Raw genomic sequence first — 5,981 nt, forward strand, 5'->3', positions numbered from 1 at the left:
TCTTGAGCTTCCTCTCCCGACATCACCCCAGCTGTCCTTCCTTTCTGTTGTGTCATCTGTCTCTGTCTTTATGTCATAAGCATTTCTGGCTTGGATTCTGACTTTATTTATGGCACTGGGTGGGGTACTGGGGATCGAACTCAGGACCTTGCGCTTCTGAGGCAGGTGCGGTGCCACTGAGCTACATCCCCAGCCCTTATTTATGGCATTTTTGATGCACAGAATTCCTTGTGTGACTGGAATGGACTTTATTTTTTCCATTGAGTTTTATATCTTGCTTACAAATCCTTTCCTTGCTTGAAAACATAAAAATATTCTGTTATGTTTTCTTCTGAAAGTCGGTGTGTTTAGATGTTCACATTTGGAACTCCCATCCATCTGGAATTGAATTAGAGGTATGGCAAATGCAGGCACGTACCTCATTTTATTTTATATTTTCTCCCTGAGGAACACGCATGAGGCCCTGAATTCAATCTCCAGAAAAAAACTATATCAGAGACCTCCACAGCAGGCTCCAATCTTCTGCTTAGTGCTACAGTGCAAGGCAAGAAGAAAGACACAGGGACAGCGTTAAAGGGACAGATACGGGGAGCCAGGATGGCCAGTGCTTAGCAAGCAGCAAAAGACCCTGGCCTGCCAAAGCTGCTGATATTTATTGGCGAGTCATAGTTAGGTCAGGGTGAGAGGGCTGCATGTGGCTGCTAGGGATAGGTTGCTGACGCAGGCAAGGATAAGAGAAGAGACCACACATTCTGGAATTTGGGTGTGAGACACTCTGACCTCAGCTGCCACGTTATCTAATCATGTAGGCTTTGGTCGAACTCACTTCTCAAAACGAGCCAAAACTGCAGTTAATTCCACAGCCTGCGCTGCTCACAGCCTGCTCTGGGCATAATCAATGGAGTGGTCCCCCATAAAGTTAGACACCTGGCAGGAAAACTTTCACTTTTCATTCTTTAAAAATTTTTCTTGTTTAATCAAATTGTTATTCTTCCACATAGACTTTAGAATCAGTCCTAAGATTGGTCGATTTACTTTGTTTTTTGTTTTTCTGAGACAGGGTCTTGCTATATAGTCCAGGCTGGCCTCACACGGCAATCCTCCTGCCGCAGCCTCCCAAGTCCTGAAATTTATAGGTGTGCACCACCGTGCCAAGGTTCCATTTATTCTTTGATGGAATTTCTATTGGAATTGTGAAGATTTAATTGGAAAAATAGGCACTTATAATATTGATTCTTATTTGTGGACATCTTTCACTGAAGTCCCTCCTCGTGCCTTCCAATAAAGCTTATCACCCTTCCAGATTATAAGCATCTGTCATACAAAGTACCCAGCCATTAGTTCTGGACTATGGAGTTTAATGGGCACCTGCTAAATCAAGTGGCTACATTTATTTCTGAAATCTTCTATACCTTTATTTAATTGTGCCTGCTCTAATCTATCACTAAGAAAGGGATGTTAATATCTCCCACTAAGACACTGTGGACCTATCCGTTTCTCCCTGAAGTTCTGTCCATTTTTATTTTATGCTGTCAGGTGCCCAATACACTTACAGTTGTTCTCTTTCCTTGGTGGATCAGACATCTTCATTTCTAATAATGCTTTTTGCTTTAAATGTATTTAATATAATGCTCACTCACTGCCCAGACATATCCCACTGCCTTGGTTGCTTTCCTCACTGCCGAGACACAATCCCCAAAGCCCACAACTGAGTAAGCAGAGGTTTGTCTTACCTCATGTCTCAGTCCATGGCTGACTGGCTCCAAGACAGGATGGCACCGCAGAGGGCCTGGCGGAGGAGAGCTGCTCATGGCATGGCTGATGGGAAGCAGTGTGAAGGGAGGAGCTGGGGAGGGGACGAACCCTCCCAGGCTGCGCCCCAGCCACCACCTCCTGAGACCAGGCTCTACCTCTCAACCTCACATTCAGCTATAAACTTCTGATGAGCAGTGACCTCCACGGTCCAATCACCTGCCAACCCACCCCTCGTGAGCACAGGAGGCTTTGGGGGCCAGCTAGGTATGGACCACAACAGTTACCGTTTTGTGTAGTATACGGTGTCCCTTCCTCCCTCCACACCCTATCTGCACCTGACATTGTCAGCTCCCTTGTGAGCAATGCACACTGGTCAATTTTGGTTTTAACCGGTGAGCTTAGACCGTTCAAACTTACCTTTATTATTGACATTCATTTATTTCACCACTGTTATTCGGTGCTTTTTATTTGTCCTTTTCCATCCTTCGATCCCCGGCACTCCCGGCCCTCCTCAGGAGAAGGGCCCTGCACACAGTTTCTCCTATGAGGGGCACCCTGCCGGTGCTCTCTCAACGTTACGAATGCCTAGGGTCACGCCGTGGACACTGTGCTCGCGCCAACAGCCGCCCCTCCCTCTCCCGCGTTACCTGTCGTCACCCCAGCAGGTGCAGGGCCCCCCGTTTCTACAGCAGGGATCCAGCTTGCTTAGTTTTGCCCCGTTCCCTGTCTGCTCCTTTTACCTCCCCTCTTCCCTCTAGGACAATTTCCCTTCCTGAAGCAACCCATTTCTGAAGTCCATTGGTGGGATTCATTGGTGGTAAACTCCCTCAATTTTTTTTCTCCTTGAAAATATCTCTCTTTGCCCTGCTTTTGAAGTAAGAATTTAGCTGAATAATTACGACTGTCATTGCTTTCTCTCCATACTTTTAAAACATTTCCCAATATCCTTCTTGCTGAGAAGCCTGCAGATGGCATTTCACGCTCCCACGAGGGACCTGCCCTGATTGCTGTCCGACTTCCCGTCCTCCCTGCTCTCCTGGCAGCCTGACTTCAACTGCGTGTCTGACTATGGATCCCTCGTGGGCAGCTTGAGATTCGACCTGACTGCTGGTTCTGGGAATCCAGTCTTTCAGCAATTCCAACGGCTTCCCGCCGTCCTCTCTCCACATCTTGCCGCCACTGCACTGCCTCTGTTCTTCCTTCCTCACTCCGGTCATGCTGCACTGCTGTCCCAGTCTCCCACGTGCCCCGCGTTCTCTCTGCTCTACAGCCGGGATCATTCAGGGCCATTACCTGTCCGCCTTTTAGTTTACAGTTCTCCAGCACCTGCCCTGATCTACTCTTTAACCTCAGAGTCTGAATCTTAATGTTTACATCTTATCACTATGTGTATGCGTGCTTTTAAAAGCCTGTTCTTTTTATTTAGCAAGTTGGAGTATCCTTAATCCAATCACTCAAAATCTCAGTGCTCTGGAATCCAAAGCACCAACAAGTGGAGATTTCCATCCCTGACCTCCATGACAGGTCCCAGTCAAAATGCAGGTGCACCGGAAATACAAAATGGTCTTCAGGCTGTGTGTCTAAGGTGGCTGTGAGATACACTACTGCCGCTCCCAGCTCCAGGTATTTCATTATTATGGGCAAATATTCCAAAATCTGAAATCTGAAACAAGGCCCAGGAGGCACCGGGGGCTTTGTTTCAGGGCTGGGCCCCTCCTTCCAGTGCAAGCCCTGCCCTTGATGTCTGAATCCCGTACTGCAGCCAAGGCTGAAGGCTTGAGAGCACCTGTTCTGCACATGGGTTTCTGGGACTGCTTGTGGGAGGAGCTGGCTTCCAGGCTGGGAGTTCTGACTCTTGCCACTAAGCCCAGCGGCCTGCTGACCCCTCCCCTCTGGCATCCTTGAGCTCTGGACCCTGCCTGGGCGCGGGGCTGCTCTGGGTGGTATGGGTTGGGGATGGACCAGCAGGCTGTGGCCAGAGCTCTTCCACTCTCTGATGTCTGATGTAGGGCTGTGACTTGTGGACCCGTGCTGGCAAGCCGGGCACCACAGTGCCCTCCACAGCAATGCTGGCAGAGGCAGGGCAGGGAAGCCTACTGGCTACTAGAACTGGTGTGGGTCTCATGGGACCCTGTGCCCAGTGGTGGGTAGAAGTTATGCCAGGGTCAGTGTCCATCTGCTGAGGGCAGGAGGGACACTGGCTGCATCACTGAAGAGAAAGGGCAGCATTCACCTCCACGCCTGCCATCACAGCCACTGGGCCTGTGCCACGGCTGCGGTGGTGTGGCCAGCGAGGGAAAGTGGCCACCCTGCCCACCCATCTCCACAGTGGATCTCCCTAGTGGACACTGGCCAGACGCAGAGAGCCACAAACCTCTGCCACCCCCCTGAGCTGGACCTGCTGTGGCAAAAGCACCACTAAAGCTTCCTTTCCGAACTCCAGAGATGCTCGTTCCCCAGCAGCTGGCCAGCAAGCGGAGCCAGAGGACATCACCCAGAGGTGTCTACCCTGGGGTGTGTAGGTCAATGGCTCTGTTAGTCATGGGAAGATCCCAAGTTCAAGTCCAGTGTGGGGCAAGTTAGTGCCTTAGCAAGACCTTTCCTCAAAATTAAAAATAAAAAAGGGGCTAGGGATGTAGCTCAGTGCACAGCCGAGTTCAATCCCCAGTACTTGAAAAAAAGATCTTCATTCTCCCAAACCCCAGACCCTTTATCCATCACCCACTTAGTCCCCCCACTCCAGTGCTCAAGACAATCACTGGCCTCCTTTTGGTCTCCAGGGACCTCCCTGTTCTAGACGGCCTGGCTCCCCACGGAATGTGACACTGCCAGGGTGCATCCACACGGGACACGGGTCAGTCTTGCGGTGCCAAAAGGCCACACTTTCCTTATCCCTTCCTGAGCAGATGGGCATCTGTGCTCTTCCCACTGCCTAGCAACCACGAACAGTGCCACTGTCAACATCCACGGGTACATTCGCTGTGGAATGTGCTTGTGACTCTCCAGGAGTGGAGCTCCTGGTCACACTGTAACGCAAGGTTGAACTGTTTTCCACAGCAGCAGCCTCACTGACTGTCCCTGCTGTCCGTGTCGGAGTCCAGCTGCTCCACACCCTCACCCACACTGCCTCTGACCTGACCTTCAGATTCATGTGTGAGATGGCAGTGTTGCTGTGGGTTCTGTCTACACTTTTTTTTTTACTATATTGAACCTTGTCTTTTGCATCTGACCTGTTCTCCAGTCTGTGATAGAAGTCTGAACATTAGTGCCCTTCTCTCCTAGAATATATAATAAATAGTCTTTTTTTTTCACATTAAAGTAGATATTTTATTTGTTTCTTATTGTGCTGCAAAGCTGTTGCTTCACTGTATAAAAACAACCCCAGCCAATGCATCTATTGCAAAATTGAGAAAGTGTCATTCTTCATCTGACACTGTCCAAATGACACACTGAATATTTTGACCCAAACCCAGGGAGAAATGTAAGCAAGATACAAATTTGTAAGGCTTAAAACAATATTATCCTTGAATTACATTAATTTTTATAACTAGTTTTTACCATGGATAATTTTATGAATTCTGAATATCAGAACCTACAGCCTAGTCTAAAAATCATAAAGTTTATATAAAAAGACACACATTGTGTTTATCTGCAATCACTAGGGAGTTAAGGGGTAGTTCCATCCAGGAACAGTGATGAGTGGTTTCTTTCTTTTCCATCATTATAGTACAGCTAAAAGTTGTTATCTCAAGTCTTCCGTCTGCCACTAACTGCAGACACTGCTGGAAGTCATTCACGCTAGTTTATTTTGAATGCCACTTCACTCCTCAATCAATTTCACGTATTTCTCATATGCTTCTTCACTCATGAGCTCATCTAGTTCTGAAGGGTCACTCACTGTCATCTTGATCAGCCAGCCATCTTCATAACAAGATTTGTTGACAAGCCCTGGATTTTCTGCAAGTGCTTCATTAATTTCAGTTACTTCTCCTGACAGAGGAGAATAGAGTTCACTGGCAGCTTTCACGCTTTCCAAAGCACCAAACTCATCTTGCTTTTTCAGTGTTGTCCCAACTTCGGGCAGACTACAGTAGACAACATCTCCCAAAGCTTCCTGTGCAAAGTTGCTGATTCCTACTGTTCCAATACCATTTTCTGTTGTTATCCATTCGTGTTTCTCTGTGAATTTACGTGCTTTGAGCAGAGCCGTCCCAGTGCGCAGGGAC

Source organism: Fukomys damarensis, unplaced genomic scaffold (genome assembly GCF_012274545.1).
Source record: "Fukomys damarensis isolate Sample0158 unplaced genomic scaffold, DMR_v1.0_HiC HiC_scaffold_24, whole genome shotgun sequence".
NCBI classification, from domain to species: Eukaryota; Metazoa; Chordata; class Mammalia; order Rodentia; family Bathyergidae; genus Fukomys; species Fukomys damarensis.